Consider the following 21,071-nt stretch of genomic DNA (forward strand, 5'->3'; position numbering starts at 1 on the left):
AATACTTGGTTTGGAGATAGTCACCGAGGGCCATTCTCTATATTTTTCCTCTTAATATCTTTCTATCAAGCCTCATCATAGCCCTCTGGTATGTCAAGAGAGAACATGAACCAAGAATCCAACTAGGTTTAGACAAAGGTTTAGACAAATATCTGGGGATATTTTCTGTCTTTGAGAACCATGCTGTATAAGACAAAGGATCTCTTCTGAAAAACCATCTCCAGGGACCACTGTGAGAAAGGAGCAAGGACAGGATGAGCCCTGGGCCTGAACCCTTTTGCATTGAGATTTTGATCAGTTTTTCCTCTGAACTCAGGAAGGCACCTGAATACCTGAAGAAGCCAATTCTCATCTCCCTATTATATACATCTTATACATTTTGTGCAGTGGACTTTGATTTGAGCTCAAAACAACTCTTGTTGATCAACTTTTAGTAATAATGCAGAGCATGTATTTATTTTTAATGAAATTACTATCCTTTACAAACCCAAGTTAAAACTTCCTTGTTTGGTCGAGAACTTACACAGTCGGCAAGAAACATTGATTCTACAGGTCAAGACCACAGGAGACAGACACCCTGGATCCGAGTGAGGAGTTTGTGGGTTTGGAGTTATTATTTCTCTTTCAACCATGTCCTATTCGAGAGAGGATAATAGCGCCCGACAGATCTTTTGTTTAGTGCTTCTTATATATAGTAAAATACTGTAATTTAACAGCTTGCTGGGGGAACAAGAATTTGTTCCAGTTCCTGATTTAAATGTTTATGCTAATTGCTATTTATTGGCCCAGATGCAAATGATAGGTTGGCCAAAGTGAAATTTTATGACGAGCAAACTCCCCCCTTTTGTGCAAATTGAAAAAGTGAAACAAGAGGAGGATGAAATGAGCCGAAGATGGTCTTAATGGCTGCTTTTTAATGGGGAAGATAAAATTAAGACTGATTTACGTGGCCAACTCCCCTGTTTTCTCTTATCAGCTCATTTGGCAGGAAAAATGGAAAAGTAATTGTTCCTCTTTCAATGTGGGCCTCAAACCATTATTTATTGGCTGAAATTAATCGCTGTTTATCCTTCATTCACGTGGAAACCGCTCTATCAGCATTATGAACCCCAGCAACTCAACTAGTCCCTTGCAATTTAGTCGACAGCAAGCTCGGATCCTGATGAGGCGTGCCTTAATTTTCTGGGCTGTGGGAGTTAATGAAGACTCCTTTCTGAGGTGGACATATTTGTATTTCTACAACATTAATAACAAAGACCCACACTTTCTCTTTGGCAGCAAATAAACTTTTTCAAAAAAAAAAAAAGAGGAGGAGGAAAAATTATTGAAAGGATGGTGCTTGGGAGAAAAACCTGAAATAGAATCATGAAGCCTATTTGTTTTTACTTTAATCATAACTAGAACATGAAGCGATGTATAGACGTTTGGGGGACAGTACCTGGACCCAAGCACTCCCGGGAAGATCCTGCAAATTGGTAAAGATGAGATGAAAATAGTGCAAAAACCGTACATTCAAGAAGAATAACTTCTTGGTTCTTTTTCGCTTCCACTTTGCCTCTTCTCCACATTGCTTGATGCATGTAATTGACAGCCTGTGGTTTTTCTGGGGCAGAGATTCCTGGATCGCCTCCTGTTCTTCCTCAGGGAACCATCTGGAACTGACAGTCTGTCCTCCAGACTCATATCTTCCTCTTTCCAATCAAGCAGTCAATCATCAAGCGTTTGTGTGCACCTTATGTGCCCAACAGGCCTCCTCTGCCATGAGAGAGACACACAGAGCCAGAGTGCCCTCCACGTCAACGAGAAGCACAGTTAAGTGTCAAGAATCGGATTCAATCTATAGAAACCATTTGATAGGGGGTAGGGGGAGAGGTTGTAATTGCAGTTTTTTCAGAGACACGTGGGGTCTATCTGTGCATTCTTTTGGATTCCATCTCTGGCATTTTCCTGCCAAGATCAATCTTCCCACCCTTGCCTGACTGATTATAATTCTAAGGTTTTTGATCTAGGAGAATCTGTGAGTAAATATTTTCATGAATTTCCACAGTCAAGATTTGAATTACCTTGCCATGTAATAGTTTAACAGATGCCGTGGATACAGATTCTCACTTAAAATTTTTATTTGGCTTTTAGTTTTGTTTTTTTTTTCCATGAAAACCAAATAGCACATTCCCTTTAAATTTTTAATGATTTCTTTAGGTAATTCTTTATATATATACATACATATACATATATATAAATATATATATCTTTATATATATATAAAGAATTACCTAAAGAAATCATTAATACATATATGTATATATATAAAGAATTTTATATATATATATATGCAATTTTGTATTCTATTTTTCAGAATAGAAAAATATTCTATTTTTCAGGTTGTTTATTCATTCTTTCATTCAACGAGTATTTAATGAGCACATACAATGTGTCAGACACTATTTAAGCACTCAGGGATAAGACAGTGAACCACAGGGAAACAAGACCTGTGGAGCCTCCATTTCTAGTGGACTCTTCATATTAGAAAAATATATTGTGTCTTTAAATTCTCCATATTCATAATTATAAATAGCCCCTGCTGGTCCATTTATACAGCATAGTTTACTCAATTTACTTAGTAGCAAATCACTAATTTACTATGATAAATAATTCAGTGATGAACATCTTTATGCATTTTTCTTTTTTTCATTTCTGATTATTTCCTTAGGTAGGATGTTGAGATTTACTGTGGTCTGATTTCAGGTTCTCAGCCTAACCACACACCAGAAGCCCTCCATTCCAGACTTATTGAATCAGCATGTCCAGAATAGTTTCCAGGTATGTATATTTCTGAATGTTGGCTGAAGTCGAGAATAATATCTTATCATGATCATGCAATGTCACTTCAATTTGTTTTTAATTGCATACCAACTATATTTATGTTTTATATTACATATAATACTTATTATATGTATAATCTCAAATGCCTCTAGTTTTTAATTTTATTGTACTATAATAAAACCATGGTTGAACAGCTGTCCTGTTGGAATGGTTCCCATTGGTATGGTTCTTATTCTGCTAGAATTCACATTTTAAATCAAATGCTACCAGAAGAATAACATACACCTTGCAAGTAAAAAGATAAAACAGAAAATAAAAGCCCATGTTTATCACAATAGTTCCTAAACTTCCCTAAAAAGAATTTTCTCAGGTTATATTGCAATATTGATTTCAGAATCTATATTATGAATTTTTATATACTGGTGCTGTCTTTCAACTATTTCTATAGACTGTTCATTAACACTAAGATGTGTTAAAAATAAAAACATCAATCTTACTAATACACAGGATGTTAAAAAAAAACAAAATCCTATTTCTAAAGAAGATTCCCTCTAATTGGTGAAAAAGATAATCCATTAGATTATTTGGACTTAGGTTGGGGTGATAATACATTTCTGAGTGTGGAAAAGTAGAGAAGTAATCGGCTAGTGAGAGATTTGGAATGTGGTATCTCAGAATTCTTTCTTTAAAAAAAATTGTACTCTGGTCTGATTTTTTAAAAAATGAGGTATCTTATAGTAAAAGAAAAAGAGATAAAATAATCATTTAGATTGGACATTTTAAAGTACGAAAATAATAATAATAATAATTAATAATAATAATAATAATAATAATAAAACCAACTTGGAGATCGATGCAGCAACCTGACACTAAATTCAGTTTTAAGCTTTCTGGAAGCCAAGATGAAAAAGGGAAAATTATAGTTCTTTGTTGGTCCAATGATATACATAAGGTCATTCAGAAAAGCAATATTCCCTCTGGCCAGTTTTATGAGATACAGCCAAAAATCCTTTGAAATTAAAATAAATAGTGTTTTCTGAGGATCAAAATGATTTTCAAAACCTTGAAGAATTTCTATCCCATTCTGCTTAATCACTTGTTTCCACTTCATAATTTGACATTTCTTGGATTGACTTTTAAGTACTGCCATCAATGATAAGCAGAATGAGTGTTGATGGTGGCCCAACACTGCCTTCTGGGCACTGGAGCTTTTTCGTACAATCTGAAAAAACTCTCCAGAAGGCAGGTAGGCATGTTTAACTCACTTCAACTTTAATAGCTTTTTTTCTAATGATATCATTACATTCCACTAGACAAGGGTCAAGAATGAACTTTCTCAGTATTAAAACTTTTTAAAAATATTTTTATGGTTTAAATTATCAAAATTATGCAAGATGGTTCTTAGCCTTTTGAAATTATTCTCATTTGTTTTCATTGTCAGAAGACCACTTCAGTAATTTTTCATTCTTCTAGTTGATCCCTTCTAGTTATCTAGTTACAACCCCTTCTAGTTGATGTAACTGTACAAATTATTGAATATTATTTGATCTTGCTGATCAGAGTATCTTCTAGTAAAATTTTTGATAGAGAGCATATTTTGTGTTGAAAGAAATTCTTAAGCCCAAGATGGAGCTTGCTTCTGCCCAGGATCCCATGTCAGCAAACCAAAGACTTAAATAACTTTCATGTTCCTGTAAATGCTCCCTTTGATCAGAAAGGCAGTATATCCCATCAGCCAATCCCCAAAGACCAAGTCAACTCTCCGCTCCATACTTGTTCCTTCTCATCCCAAACAAGGTTGTCTGCAGGCCTCGCCAGATATGTTCTGTTTTTCTCTCCCTTTTTCTTTAATTCTTTATCCTACAAAAACTTCCTAGCTTCTGACTCATTTTTCAGTTTTCTGGACCTGGGAGAATGGAGACTGCCTGCCTCATGAAATGTTAAATAGTATGTTTGGATCACCTAGGTTGTTTCTTTAATCACGTTTTAGCACTTGGTATTATAGTTCTCAGAAGATAGGAATATTTGCCTTCTTAAAGGGAGGATTCATCTTTTGGAAATGACAGCAGTATTTACTTACCAGATATTATTATTATCAGATTATTAACCAGGTTATTATTAACAAATACATATGTATCACTTACTGTGTTCTGTGTTCTGGGCACTTACATTGTTCTAATTGCTTTAAAAATAATCTCTTCAGGGGCGCCTGGGTGGCTCAGTCAGTTAAGCATTCGATTCTTGATTTCAGCCCAGGTCATCATCTCAGGGTTGTGAGATTGAGCCCCATGACTCACCTGTCCCTCTGGGTGGGGAGCCTGCTTAATATTCTCTCTCCCTCTCCCTCTGCCCCTCCTCCACTGGTACACATACTATCTCTCTTAAGTAAGTAAGTAAGTAAGTAAGTAAATAAATAAATAAATAAATAAAAACAACCTCTCTAGCATTTTCCTTCCATGTACTAGAAACAAGCACATAATCACATAATCCCAAATTGTGACATGGGATCATAAAAATAAACATAAGGAAATATAACTATTCAAAGTCTTTTCTGATAGAGCAACCAGAAACCCAATAAAAAATTGTACTTTTCTTTGATTATCTAAAGTAGATTGCACCAATCCTTTACCAAACTTTTGACCCTACCTAATGATGAAGATTCATTGCTTATTTTCTTATTTTTTCATCACTTATTTTCAATCTCACTGCACAGCACAATGCCTGCTGTATTTTGAGGCTCAAAAATATTTGAATGAATTAATATGCAAATATTGAAGTGTGGAACAACCAAGAACACAATCTTTCATATAGATCTGCGGAATGGAACTGAGAATACACAAATAAACTCTTAAATTTATGGTCAGTTGATTTTCAACAAAGTAAAAACAACCCGATAGCCATCAACTGGTGACTGGATAAACAAAATGTGGTCTCTCCAGGCAATGGAATATTATTTAGCGATGAAAAGGAATGAACTACTGATACATGTTACAACATGGATGAACCCAAAAAACATGCTAAGCAAAAAAAGCCCAAGACAAAGACCACTAAATGTATGATTCCATCTATATGAAATGTCCCCTCCAAAAGGCAACTCTAGCAGAAAGTAAATTAGCGGTTGCTTGGGACTCAGGGTAGGAATGGAGAATGGATGAAAATGGACATAGACAGTCTCTTGGAAATGATAGACATGTTCTAAATTGTACTGTGAAGACGGCTGCACAATTCTGTAAACTTACTAAAAATCATTTAATTGTCCATTGAGATGGGTAATTTATATTTAATAAACCTATTCAAACAAGTAAGAGACTATCTTCATAATGCTCACTCAAGTTTCACACATTCTCTGTAATTCAGATTCTGTCCTCATTCCATTAATGCAGCCACTATTGTTGTTGATGCTTATCCATCATGATTTGAATTTCTGTCTACCCATTTGTTTCAGAAATAACTAGTGAGCATCTAATATCTATCTACTAGGCCATGGTGAGCTGGATACGGGGGTTGCACCAATGAACCATACTCTTTAGGGAGCTTATATTCCAGCATGGAAAACAGGTCCCAAGTGAGCAGACACCGTGTCCCTGCTTATCTTGAAAGACAGGGTTCTGCTACGACCTTGCAATACGTCCTCTGAATGTTCCCATCCCCTTTCTGGCTCATTTTCTTTATCTGTGAAATGGGAGTTGTAATCTCTGATTTGCTTACCACATAGAGTTTTTGTTAGAGTCCAGTGAGAGGGGATGCCTGGGTGGCTCAGCGGTTGGGCATCTGCCTTCAGCTGGGGGCATAGTCCCTGGATCCCGGGATTGAGTCCCATATCGGGCTCACCACAGGGAGCCTACTTCTCCCCCTGCCTATGTCTCTGCCTCTCTCTCTGTCTCTCATGATTAAATAAAATCTTTTTTAAAAATTGAAATTAAAAATAAATAAATAAATAAATAAATAAATAAATAAATAAATAGTCCAGTGAGAGGGATTTTGTGAAAATCCTAAAGTTGTAAGATATATTACAAATTTCAGGTCAAAATAAGGTCTGCATGTGTTCAAACGTAATGTTTCAACAAATCTAACTCCACTGACTGGGAAGAGTGATTTCCACCCAGCCCCCCAGGATGTGCTAATATTTCGTAATGGCACGAAAGATTGTATAACGGAATGTTTTATCGAAGCAGTCAAGGTTACCCTTCAAAGCAGTTATAGAATTATCTTCTCCTAACTAAATATAGTTAACCTTAACAAACAAAAGGACTTCCCGATGAGCCAAATGAAATGGCCTTTATATTTGAGGTAGTCACTTAGAAAATAATAAAGGAAGCAATTTGCTAAATTTGCAGTTTTTCCTTCGTAGAACTTGGAGTTTAAATTGCTTGCAGGGAAAGATCTTTTTTCATGATACATATTTAGGTAAAGAAAAACATCTTTAAAAAATAAAAGATAAATGTTTTATTGGTGAGGGGAGATTTGTATAGCTTCTGGTCTATCTCTGGGGTCTGCTTAATCTTCTGGAGTTTAAAAATGATTGTCCTGGACACACCTTTTCTCTCTCTTGATTCCTTTATTTAACCTTTGAATTTAGTAAAAAGTTGTCTCATTTTTATTACAGTTATAAAGATTAAAGCTGACCTTTACATTTCCCTTTTTTAAATTCAAAACTGTGGTCACTTTTCCTTTTTAATATGAGACGGGTATATAAAATTGATCCACTTACAAATGATGTAGGAATTCGAGAGTCTCATGGAGGTTAGTCTCTATTAATTAGTTATAAGGTGCATTAATTACACTCTAAATGATAATTAGCCTTTTCTCTGATCTATTGCTGGTTTTCTCATTGGTTTCACACTTTCTGTAAATGGAAATTGAAGCTTGAAACCTTGCTTTAAAAACTAACTGTATTAGTACAATTCCTTACCTTGCTCAGGAGTTTTGAAAATGCTTGATGAGTTATGCAAATGTTTTATATAACTATAAGTTAATAACAGTATTATTATATATTCAGTTCTGTTGTTTGATGATTTCTCTCCAAACAGCTCCCTCACTGTGAAGCCCTTACCTTTGAGTCTGTGGTCATTATTCCTCCTTTGTCTCCTAACTTCTTTTCTTTTTTTTTTTTCCTAACTTCTTTTCCTTGAAATTATCTCCACCTTCTCTCTTGCCTTTCTAATAACCGTCTTTGTCTAGACTCGTTTCTGGTTTGAAAATGTGAGTGTCCTCCATATTCCGTCCTTGGCTTTTCTCTGGGTTTTGTTGTTTCTTTTTCCCACCTATCTTTTCTCCTCCAGGGATATCTTTTATTTCCAGATAACATCTCTTAAATTATTTTATTTTATATGTAATCCATTCTCTTTATTTATCAGTTCACAAGGCTTTCTGGCATCACTGGTGTGTAGGTGGATCCCAAACCTATAGCCTACAATTCTGACTTCTCTTCAAACACTAATCTCATGCTTCCACCTGCTGCTCAGGAACACATTCGGGTATGTTCTGAGATGTTTGATCTAATATCACTTCCTCCCCAATCAAGGGCTTTCTTTTCACATTCTCACTTCTATTCTGCATCTTAATGTTGGTGCCCAAGAGTGAACTGGGCCTCCCTCCTTTCCTTTACACTATTTCCAGTCCATCTCCCACTTCTGTGGGTTCAGCTGATAAATGCCACTTGCTGTATAGGCTAGAAAGACCTCATGTATCTTGAAAACCGTTATTAACATTTGCCCGGACTTCTCACCATCAGCTAATTGTCATCCCCTTTTATAAAATCCAAATTTCATAAACTGATATTTTAATCTCATTCATGAACGTGCTTCAATGAGCTTTCCATGCTTCTTTCCTATTATTTTTCTATGGTCCAGCCAAATGTCACTATGCACTTTAAAAGTCAGATGTATCCCAAGGTCTACATTTCTTTGTTTACCCACTTTACCTGTTCTTTAGTGTGCTCACCGCTCCTTTAATCTGTTGAAATACCATTCTTCAAGTTTCAACTCAAACTCCACCATCTCCATGAAGCGAATATTAGCTCCTCACATTCTGGATTCCTGCAGAAATTTATATATTTCCAATGGCTTTCATTACACATAGTCTGAAAGGATGGCTATGTATGTACATCGTCTCCCTCATTGCCTTTGGGCTGAGTCTCTCACCAGCTGGCTCAGTGCTTTGCACACAATAGGCACACAGTACACTACCGTTGAGTGACCGAGACTCTTACCATGTAATTGGGTCTCGATGTTGTGATTACCTTAAGGTTCAGTCACCAGGCCAACTTCAGGGCACCAGCCCACTGGATTTCCTGATCATCCCCTCCTAAAGATGAAACACCAAGTACTCAAGAATAGTGCTTAACATTTTCCTACACCATGTACATTGCAGAGAAGAAAAAAAAACAGCCCTCTAGGGAATTTTGAAATGTCCTTCAAGGATGTGAAATGAATATAGGTATCTCCCGGGTTTTTAAAATTGTCTTCTGATATATGAAAAATGCCCATGTGAATTAAAAATCCATCATTCAATGGGGACTAATGGGAGCAAGACCTGTGAAGGTAAAGCACCTCACAGAGCGCCATGTAAGGCTACAGGATCCTTCATGGCAAAATGCTACTCCACCTTAAGACCTGAAGCAAATAAACTTCAGCGAGAACACTTACAGAAAGACGTTCACCCATTATCTCTCCTCTGAACAGGGACAGGAAATATTTCAGGGTCTCTCTTTGGGTCCAGTGGTTTCATTTATCCTGAAGTGCTCATACATTTACTTGTTAAATATTGCTCCATTTTGGAATATTAAAAATAATATCATTTTTGACACTTGTACCTATTATGGAGGAGATCAGGTGTTATTTAAAAACTGCAGCAAGAAGGTAGACATGATACAACTCTGAGTAATGGAAAATACCACATGGAAACAATAATTATGCTACAATCTGATTTATTAAGGAAAAACTAGCAATTACTTAGGCAAGACTAAGGCAGTCGTTGGCTTCCAACTAAGAAAAAATGGAATATGTTCAAATAATTGGACTTGAAATATTTTGAGTGCTTAGGATTGAATTTTCAAGTTCCTAGTCTTGCTTGTATAAATCTAGATATGAGGGCATAGGACATACCAACCTAAACTTTTGCACATGAAACTTCAAGTTGGCTATCACCTCCAAGACTTCTTGCTAACTGCTTTAACTCCTACCCCAACCTGATTCCTGAGGTATAACACTGATAATAGTAAATTCTTTATCTTGCATGTTTATTGATAGAAAATGATTTCCCATATATGTAAGGCAATTTGGTAGTCCTAGAGTACATGACTTAAATATGTTTATTACAGAATTTTCTCTTTTTTTTTTTAACAGTTTGTGATATGATTCATTCAATTAAAGGGTGCAATATAATACATTTTAGTGTATTCATGGATATATGCAACCATCACCACAGTCTATTGTAAAGTATTTTCATCACTTCAAATAGAATCCTACACCCTTTGGCCATCATTCCTCCACTCACTTCTCTTATGTCTTCCACCGCCCTAAGCAACCACTGATTTACTGTCTGTCTCTATAAATTTACCGATTCTGGACTTTTATATGAATGAAATCATAGTAAATATGATCTTTTGTGACTAGCTTGTTTCATTTAGCACAGTGTTTTCAAGGTTCCTCCATGTTGTAGCATGTGTCAGTACATTCACTCCTTTCTGTGGCTTAATAATATTCAGTTGTATGAATGGAATAGATTATTGATTTGTGTGAATGGACATTTGGATTATTTCCACCTTTTGGCTATTATGAATAGTATCCACCTAAACAGTCAAGTACAAGTTTTCGTGTGGCTGTTTTCCTTTCTCTTGAGTATATACCCAGGGTAGAATTATCAGCTCATCTGGTGACCCTGTGTTTAATCATTTGAGGAATTACCAGACTGTTTTCCAAAGCAGCTGCACCATTTTACATTTGCTCAGTGATGTGTGAGGGTTATGGTTTCTGATCATTCTTTCTTTTCTTTTTAAGATTTTATTTATTTATTCATGAGATACAGAGGTAGAGGCAGAGAAGGAAGGAGGCTCTCCGAGCGGGGGGGCCCTGGGATCATGACCTGAGCTGAAGGCAGATGCCCAACCAACTCAGGTGCCCCTGCTCATTCTTACCAACACTTTTCATTGACTTTTTTTATTCTAGCCATCTCAGTGGGTGTGAAGTGATATTTCATTGTGATTTTGTTTTGTAGTTTTCTGATGCATAATGATGTTGAACTGTTTTTATTCATAACACTTGTGAAACCAAACATGTGAGGGTTTTTTCCTATACCAACCAATTTTCCAACTCTCCAGACACCAACTGCATGGACTACAAGTCAATTCAGCTCTGACACTATCTACCTAGAGTTATCACAGACCCCACATGATTAAAGTCTCAGTCCCATGAGACTGCTCCCACTTCAGACACCCAGTTGCAAGTCTCAGATTGTCACCCGTACCTCTGGTATACTGGCTATAAATCAGGGATTTCTAAAACTTCCTCTTCCATTTCAATAATTTTCGAGAAAGCACTCTACCTACTATTACCAGTTTATTATAAAGGATGTCATAAAGGATACAGCCAGATGAGGAGGTGCACAGGATGAGGTCTAGAATGGTCCCAATCACAAGAGCTTCTATCCTGTGGATTGGGGATAGGATGGATGTGTTTATCAACTATAAAGCTCCTTGATACCTGTTGTTTAGGCTTTTTAGAGATTTCATCAGTTGGTATGAATAATTATTAACTCTGTCTCCAGATTCTCACCCCTCCCTAGAGATTAGGGATGAGGCTGAAAGTTCTAAGCTTCTAGTCAAGGTCTGGTCTTTTTGATGACCAGCCTTCATCCTAAAGCTTCCTAAAAACCCAGTAAGATGTAAAACATTAGACACTCCAAAATTCCAAAGATTTCAGAAGTTCTTGTGCTGGGAATGGGGGACTAAGACCAAAAATATATATTTTATTATATCACAATATCTCTGATGTTGAGCATCTTTTCATGTGCTTATTGTCTGTTGGTATATATTCCTTGGAGAAATGTCCATTCAGATCCTTTGCCCATTTTTAAATTGGGTTCTATTTATTATTAGTTACAACTGCCCTTCTATATTCTATTTATCAGTCCATTAATGCATTTATGATTTGAAAACATTTTCTCCTTAGGGCACCTGGGGGGCTCAGTTGGTTAAGCATCTGCTTTTGGCTTAGGCCATGATCCCAGGGTCTTGGAATCGAATCCCACATTGGGCTCCTTGCTCACTGGGGAGCCTGCCTCTCCCTCTCCTTCTACCTGCCACTCCCCTTGCTTGTGCTCTCTCTGTGTCCAATAAATAAAATATTTTTTTTAAAAAAAGAAAATATTTTCTCCTATTCAGTCTTTTCAGTTTCTTGATGGTGCCCTTTGAAGATCAAAGCTTTTAACTTTGATGAAATCCAATATACCCATTTTTTCCTTTATTTTTCTTTTTTGCCCATAGTTTTGGGGTCATTTCTCAGAATCTTTTGACAAATCTAAAATAATTAAGATTTACCCCTATGTTTTCTTCTAAGAGTTTTATAAGTTTTGTTCTTATATTTAGGTCTTTGATCCATTTTGAGTTAGTTTATTATATAACATAAGGTAAGGGTCCAATTTCATTCTTTTGCATATGGCTATCCTGTTCTTAGCACTATTTGTTTTTTTAAATTTGAAGATCTCATTGACTTTGTTAAGAGATTCATGAATCAGGAAGCCTCCCATTTACCAAGTAGAGGGGAATTCCTCATCACTATTTGTTGAAAAAACTATTTTCCCCCCTGCCACTGAATGGTCTTGGTACCCTTATTTAAAATCAGCTAATCGCAGATGTATGGGTTTATTTCTAGACTCTTGGCTTTATTTTATTTTATTTTTTTTATTTTTATTTTTTTTATTTATTTATGATAGTCACAGAGAGAGAGAGAGAGAGAGAGAGAGAGAGGCAGAGGGAGAAGCAGGCTCCATGCACCGGGAGCCTGATGTGGGATTCGATCCCAGGTCTCCAGGATCGCGCCCTGGGCCAAAGACAGGCGCCAAACCGCTGCGCCACCCAGGGATCCCGACTCTTGGCTTTATTTTGTTAATCTCTACATCTATTCTTGTACCAGTACCACAGTCATGATTACTGTCGCTTTGGATTAAGTTTTGAAATCAAGGATTCTAAATCCTCCCACTTCGTTCTTTTTATTCAGAATAATTTGGGCTATTTTGAGGTCCTTAAACTTTCATATGAATTTTAGAATCAAGTTGTTAATTTCTTCAAAGAAGTCAGCTAAGATTTGAATAGGGATTGTGTTGAATCCCATAGATCAGTTTGTGTAATATGGCCGTCTTAACAATGTTAAGACTTCTAACCCATGACACGGAATGTTTTTCCATTTACTTGATACCCTTTGTTTATTTTTAACAATGTTTCATAGTTCTCAGAGTACAAGTTAAGTTTTGCATTTCTTTTATTAAATTTATTCAAAAAATTTTAATATTTTTTCATGTATTTTTATTCATAAATTTTATTAAATTCTTTTTAAAGTTATTGTGAATTAAATTTTTTCTTAATTGTATTTTCAAATTGTTCATTGCAAGTGAACTAAAATAGAATTGACTTTTGTGTATTTCATTGTATTGTATCCTGAAACCTTTGTATCCTGAACTCATTTATTAGTTTTAATAGTTTTGTTTGTGTGTGTAGTTTACTTAGGATTTCCTATACTTAAGTGTACATTACCTGTGATAGAAATAGCTTTACTTCTTCTTTTCTAATCTGTATTTCTTTTGTTCTTTCTCTTGCCTAATTACCCTAGCTAAAGTATAATGTTAGCTATGGGTTTTTTTTGTTGTTGTTGATGTCTCTAGATTGTTGAATGTTTTTAACATGGAAAAGTGTAGGATTGTGCTAAATGCTTTTCTCCATCTATTGAGATGACTATGTGGTTTTGATTTTTATTCTATTGATAGGATGTTCTACATTAATTTATTTTCAGGTGTTAAACTGACCTTTTATCCCTGGAATAAATCTCACTTGGTTATGATGTATAATTCTTTTGATACATTGCTGGATACACTATATACTTTTAAATTGGTTTTATCCACCAAGTGAGTAAAAAAGTCCATTTGGCCATTTGCTGTATCAAAGGATAGATTCTTTATACATATTTGTAGCCAAACTAATTGATTGCTCTGTGTTTTGTAATTGGGTCTTGAGTCAAGCAAGTAACTCAAGTGTCATGTCTGATATCTTGAACACATTCATTAGAATTCCATATAGATAACATCAGACTCCAGTAGGCTGGAAAAGCCAACTCAGAAAGTTAGAAGGGGAGCAAAGTACGCATTGCCATTATTGGAGAGAAAATTTTCCTTCTACCCTTCTAGGTTCTTTGATTAGCTCTTATGTTGATTACCAAATTAACATAAACAGATAACAGTAGAAAGACAAATTTAATTATGTTAATACAGGCATCCCATAAGAAGAATATAAGATCCAAGGATAAGCCAGACAATTGAGGCTTATATACTATCTTGAGCTAAGAAATGGGATAGGGGCCTGGGACTTCAAAGGGGAGGAGGGTGATTCACAGGACCATATGAAGAGCAGATGTTTGGTAATTAGATGTTTGTCCTGACATACAGATAGGTCATTCAGATTAAAAAAAAAAAAAAAAAAAAAGTCATCTCTTGGTAATAGCTCTCTTTCTGGGCCAGGCCCCCTATCTAGATTCTTTTAAGTAGTTTAAGAGAGAATTAGAAGTTTGTCTTGAGTCTGCTGGGTCTTGATTGCTTCTAGCTCAAAATAGTCCACAAGCCAAAGTGGCACATTTTGAGAAAACTTATTCTAAACCCCTTTGTCATGTTCAGAAAACACAGCCCATTTAATGTGAATTGGATTGAAAGGGAGACAGAAATATAAAACAAATGTTAAGGAAGTAGACGATAGACGCCCTTCCCCGAGTTCCCGTGTTTTCTCTACAGGCCTTAGGCATAACACTCATCATACCTCACTGCTAATTTACTTGCCAGTCTCTATCATCAGGATGTCTGATTATCAAAAATGCTTGGCATACAGAAAGGGTGCAATAATTGCTTGTTGAACAAATGAATAATAAGTTGGCTAATCCATTTGGTGGGCAAAAGTTAGAGGCAGCATAGCTCTGACCAAATAAAGCAAAGCAGCTCTCAGAGAAAGAGGCAAAGATTTTCACAAAATATATTTTTTCTGATAGTAGCTCCTGTGATCAAATAATAGATTTTGACGTGTTTGGTTTTTTTTTTTTTTTTTTTTGACGTGTTTGGCTTTAGCAGAGTGTGACTTACCCCCTCTGTCAGATTTCATAGCACAAACAAACAATGCCAAAGTCCAAAGTGCTATGCTCACCTGCTTTCCCCCTTTCATTTCTAGAAAAAAAAAAAAAAAAAAAAAAAACATTAATGAACTCCCATCTCCCCCTCAAAAAGCAGTTTTTCCAAGATTAAAACATATACATGCAGATCAAGGTTAAAGAAAGGATGTTAATACCTTCAATTAGTTAACTAGATTTTCCTAATTCTGAGACAACTTCAATTATAGCAGATTTCCCAGAATTAAAAAAAAATCTAGGTAAATATAAAAATTGATTGCACATTGGATCCTAATTTTGAGAACTTTAAAATATGCATCTTAAAAACCAAGAAATATAGTCTGTTTTCACTTTTCAGTTCATGGCATCCCATTAGAAAATCAAAGCAATTAAAATGTGTTTAATATATATTTTTCGCTATGTCATATCAGAAGACAATGAGGTACTTTAATGATAATACTGATGACCATAGTACTCTTTAAATCTCACTTGGATACTTGCCCAACAGGACTTAACTTGTGGGTAAATAGATGTCTGATTATATCTATGCAAACTCAGACCATTTATTCTTGTCCCTCAGATAATAAGAGCTTCTCAGCTTTGGGTGGTTTCAAAGGAAAGCCTTTGGTCTTTTAAACACAACAACCAGCAGACAGAAATTAGAACAACAGCATTGACATTCCTGGGGGAAAGTCTCAGGAAAAAAATAGCATATGGCTTCAATGTGGTTTTTTCCTGGCTAGAGTTCTTGGTTCTCAGTTCCGTGGTTTCACAGTTGATGATTTCTCTTATTTAGGAAAATCAGTAGATGGGGAAAATGTTTATCTTGTAAGTATATTGCTCAGCTTAGGGAACGGAGACTCCCTCCGGCCTGGCAATACTATGTAAGATATTTTCAATTCACCCAATGACTTAATAGCTTAAAACGTAAGGTAGGAGACCCTGTGGGTTTAAGGTATCTGAAAGTCCAGTGAAATTTTCAGAAGTCTCTACTCTTATCCCCACACATTGGATGCAAGTGATGTTCTAGTTAATCTTCTTTAAGATCTTATTCACTTAATGGAAATGCTTAGCTGCATAATTGCTTTGAGCCTATTGCTATTCGAAATGGAAAATATAATAATCTAATGGTATTGTCTCTATAAGCGAATGAGAATTTCAGGAGTGGCTGTTGGTGCCACCCATGTGATCCAGAGAGGTTAATGCAGTTAAAGTTATTTCACAGTCCATTAAGGAGCTTACGGTGACCTCACGACCTTTGAGCCAACAACACGGAATCCATTATCATCACAATGGAGGAGCTGTGGGTTCGGCTGACTTGACAATGGGCCCGGGAAATCCCAAGTTAGTACTTAGTTTAAAAAAATGCACTTTTCTTTCTGCTTCTTGGGTATGGCTATTAATATGCCCTCCTATAATTTGTAACATTAACATTGCTGAAGGTACAGAAAAGGACATTGAAATGAAGATGTCAAAACTGCTGACTTAGTTCAGTGCATGATAATATTGGCTATGCATTGAAGTAGTAGATATCTAACAGGAAAATCAAGATGAAGAAAGTCAAGGAACTCCGTTAAATTAATGATAAATTATCACAGGTTGTGAAATTCACTTAGGCAAATAATAGCGTTTCTCTACTTTCAATGTTACATTATGCAATTTAATATATGATTTAAAGAGAAACAAATGCTTTAACTTATCAATGAGAATGTCATGAGTATAATTAATTAAAACTACATTAAAATGTTTTCTCCATCAAAGTCCACATTTCGGAGACATGAGACTCACTGCATATTCTCAGGAACATCTCGCTATAACAAATAATGCCATGCGATGGACATCAAACGTTTATCTTCCTTCTATATGCAATTTGGAAAAGACATCCCTGTCACTCACATTTAAAAACAGATGTAAGGCATGGGGTTAAAAAATAAAGATTTTTATCAAAATACTGGTTAATATGAAAGTGTTAATTAACATTTGTGTCCTCTAAAATGAACTTGACTGCACAACAGTCTCCTTTGGAGAAATAATAAGCATGGAATTTAAAATTAGATTTTGCAGTACTTTGTATTAATACAAAAGAAATGCTAGATCAAATAATCCCCATGCCAAAAAAAATTAAACAAGATTGTTTATAGATATAAAGGTTAAATTGTAAACATAGGCTATAAAAGCATCATTTTTATTCCCAGAACTCAGAGGAAGCATTTTAAAATAATTTAAGGAAAGCATTGAAAGGTATTTAAAGAATCCTGCAGTACATTTCAAAGATAGTTATTGCAGATGGTAGTTAACATATCTTACCTCATTTAAACACAATAAGGTTTCAGCACTTATTACAGCTCCAAATGCCTGTAATATAATCACACTAAAACGAAAGCCGAACTCTCGAGTTAATTTTCAGGAACACATCATCATGATGTCTTTTTATGGTTTGCTATCTGAGAAAATAATTGAAAAAAAAAAAAAAGTATCACCTACCTCTGATGATTCAAAAGAAAATAACATGATCAAACAGTATTTCCTAAACATAGCTCTACTTGAAACCTATCTTATTTAATTATTAAAAGAACATGTTAAATTTAGTGTTTGAAACTGGTGTTAAAAATCTGCTTCGGAATATTCAGAACTAGAAGAAAAGTATCTGACAGTAATAGGTTTATGTCAACTTTGAATAAATGTAACTCAAAAATAATGCCATAGTAAGTATTTAATCATTGATTATTAAAGAAGTTTTACAGAAGCTCCTGTCACTAGGCATTAAAGCTACAGGGATGCTATTCTTACAAAAGGATTTAACAGTATTCAGCCTTTGAGTTTTTATGTTATTTTTTAAATTCGTGAATATCAAAACCAAATAGGACCTTGTTTTAAAAAGTCATTGAATTTAATTCTGTAACTCATTATATAATTTACAAAGCAAAAATGGCTAGATAATACACTGTAATCATCTGCTCTAATTTATTAACCGGAAATGTTTTGCAAGACGTTTGCAGTCATTGGAAGATGCAGTTTTACTCATGAAGTTCTAAGAGCTATGTTTTTATGTATTTATTTTTTCCTCAGCAAATATTTGTTTCAATGATTAATTTCATTTTCATGGTAATACATCTCCTGGTAAGCATGTTATTCCTTAAATGAGCCAGGACTCCAGACAAGAAGAGCACAGGATGAAAAATGGGCAAATAGAAAAGCAATCGCAATAAATGGATTAAGAGGAGTATATATTTTAAAGCGAAGAGATAATACAAAGCAATCGCAGGTCAGAATTTTACATGAACAAACCACGTCGAATTTCGACACAGTCCTAAGATAGGATATGTGATTCCCCACAGTTTGCAAAGTACAGTATTAAACAATCATTTTAGATACCTTAAGACATACAATGTACCTGACCAAAAATTGATGTAGTCATCAGGGTTAACTTTCTCATAGTGTTATTGATTATTAATATTATTATTATTATTATTATTATTAAATGGTCTCAGCAGAAATTGAAGAAGCACTGCTGTTCTCTTGAACTTTTCTTAGAGTAATACAGGTTCTGATGCTTCTTTTCCCAGCTTTGTTTGAAAGGAGGCCCCTCCATCAGGAAATCTGTCCCCCTTGGAGGGAAGAATTAATCCTGGAAAAGAAGAAGGAAAAAAAAAATCTCAAAACTCTGTCAAAATAGAACACAAGGCTCTGGGGGCAGGGATGTGAGGCAGGAGCTTATTTGCTATGGAAAGATGCCTCTATTTGACTCGAGAGGAAGTTATCGCTCAGAGAGGCTGGCATAGAGCGTGAACGTGTAAATGCTGCTCCAAAGTGAGTCTCAGACTTCAAGAGCCAAAAATAAACCGGTTCTTGGCTGAAAGACATAAGTGCAATTGTGAAATTGATACTCCTCCTTGGCCGGGTCCCAGACAATATGTTGCCTTTCGGGGGCTGATCAGCGTGATTGATGTGACCTGTGAAATCCAGGGGGGCGCTCCCCCTTCATCAGACCCTCCAGAGAAGCAGCTGCGACTAACAAGTGCTTCAAGCATCCTCCGTCCAGGTCCCCCTAGAAACCTGACAGCCCAGAAGGAGAAAAAGGTGGCAAAACAGCCACCAAGCAAACTCCACCCTGGAAAAGGACAGAAAAGAGAGAAAAAGACGAGCTATGGATTGGGACATAAGATGGCAGCAACTGAACAGTGTATTGCCTTTCAAAGAGAAATTCAGACTTCACTTTGAATGTCAAAACAAACTTGCTGAAGGCGGGCTGCTAAGTTGGTTCTTTTTTCTTTCCCCCCTAAAAATAGGGACTTTTCTGTTTCTCTCTAATGGGGATGATCCATGGCTCAGAGACTGCATCCCTGTTTTTCCATCTCCCTCTCCAGTTTCCATGTTTGCATCCTCTATCAGAGAGTTGTGATCATCTGCCCCCCAAATAACATGTGAAGATAAAGTCAGAGGGAGAAAAATGACTTAAATTCTTCCAGGGAACCAACGTTAAGCTTGCACACTCCCTGTGGGTGTCGGGGTGGTGGATTCTAACACCAGCCCCCTGATTCCTAATCATTAGCTTAGCACTTGTCCTGACTCTTCTCCACTGCTACCAGGGAAGGAAGAGGGCTATCGCCTTGGAGGTTTTGCATTTCCTAAGGCAAATGTTTCTAAACCTGTGACAGATTGGCACTGCTCCTTTTTTTTTTTTTTTCCTACAGCCATCATAATGACTCAGATTGATTTTAGCTTAAAAGATCAACACCGGGGTATAATTCACTTTTTCAGGGTTTCTTTTAATGTGGAAAGTCTTCCAAATTGGTTAACCTTACCACACACTCTCCTGCATTGTTGTCCTATTTGCACATAATATCCTGGTGCCAGATTGTCAGCTAATTATGTCACAAGCAATCAGCTAACAAAGCATAGCCATTCTCGCCTGGAGAATGAGCCTTGTTTCAAAGCTACTCCAAGGGAAAGAAAAAAAAAAGATAAACCCCTTTCATTAAAGAAATCTGGAGTGAGGGTTTTATTTAACTCTACTCGTTTCGGCACTGCTGTTGTAGGGATGTTGTATGGCGAGTTATTTCTTAAGCAGCTGCAAGTGCCCTGGAGCCTCATGGAGCCTGTGGTGTATCTCTACATACCTGGGAAGACAAGTGAGCATTTGGGAAACCTCTGTGATGTCAATCCGCAAAATGAAAACTAGTAAGTTATTTTCCTCCGAAAGACCTGTTTTTGGCTTAGTCTCATTGAATGATACCTCAGTTTTCTTCTGTAAAGATTAAATCTGGAGCAAGACTACAGCGACTTTTTAATTCTCTATTTTATTGGAGATGAGACTTAGCAAAGACAAGCAAACCAAGAGAAACCCCATGACCACGGACGGTAGGAGCCTTTGGGATAGGAGAAGCATGGAGTTGTTTCCATCTGGAAACATCTGGATGTTGTCAGTGGTAGGTGCCTACCGGAGAGCCCTATGGGGTATTGGCACTCAGGAGAGACTAGTTTCCCCTTTCCTGTAGGCAAACTAAAATTAGCTCTCAGTTTTGGAGCACATGCACATTGGGTGGTAGAGAGAGCTAGTTAAGTGCTATGGCAATAAAGAGCCTGCTTGGACAAAAAAAAAAAAAAAATGTGCTAAGAATAAATGAGTTACATTGGTTACACTTCCTTTCATTCATCTATTAAGGCTTTCATGTTATTTATCACCTACTTAATATAATAATCATGATTTAATGATGACTATATCTTAAAATCCTACTGAGGAGCAAGAGCTAATACACAAGAAAAAGCTGCATGGAACATTACAACACACGATTAAGTGATACATTTTAAGGCATAAATAATAAATGCAACAGGAATGCAGAAAATAGAAAACTTTGCTAATAGTCTCAGAGTTTGGGTTGTTTCTCC

The 21,071-nt window shown here is 36.1% G+C and overlaps 1 long non-coding RNA gene across 1 annotated transcript in view; it reads left to right on the plus strand.

The window, feature by feature from the left end:
* Nucleotides 1–20,789, plus strand: part of LOC144307079 (uncharacterized) — an 83,936-nt gene extending 63,147 nt beyond the window's left edge. The window contains exons 3-4 of the long non-coding RNA XR_013374055.1: nt 2,746–2,820; nt 18,749–20,789. This is a non-coding gene — a long non-coding RNA (uncharacterized LOC144307079). The remainder of the gene's footprint in view (nt 1–2,745; nt 2,821–18,748) is intronic.
* The last annotated feature ends 282 nt before the right edge of the window (nt 20,790–21,071 follow it).

Source organism: Canis aureus, chromosome 38, assembly GCF_053574225.1.
Source record: "Canis aureus isolate CA01 chromosome 38, VMU_Caureus_v.1.0, whole genome shotgun sequence".
In the NCBI taxonomy this organism is placed as follows: Eukaryota; Metazoa; Chordata; class Mammalia; order Carnivora; family Canidae; genus Canis; species Canis aureus.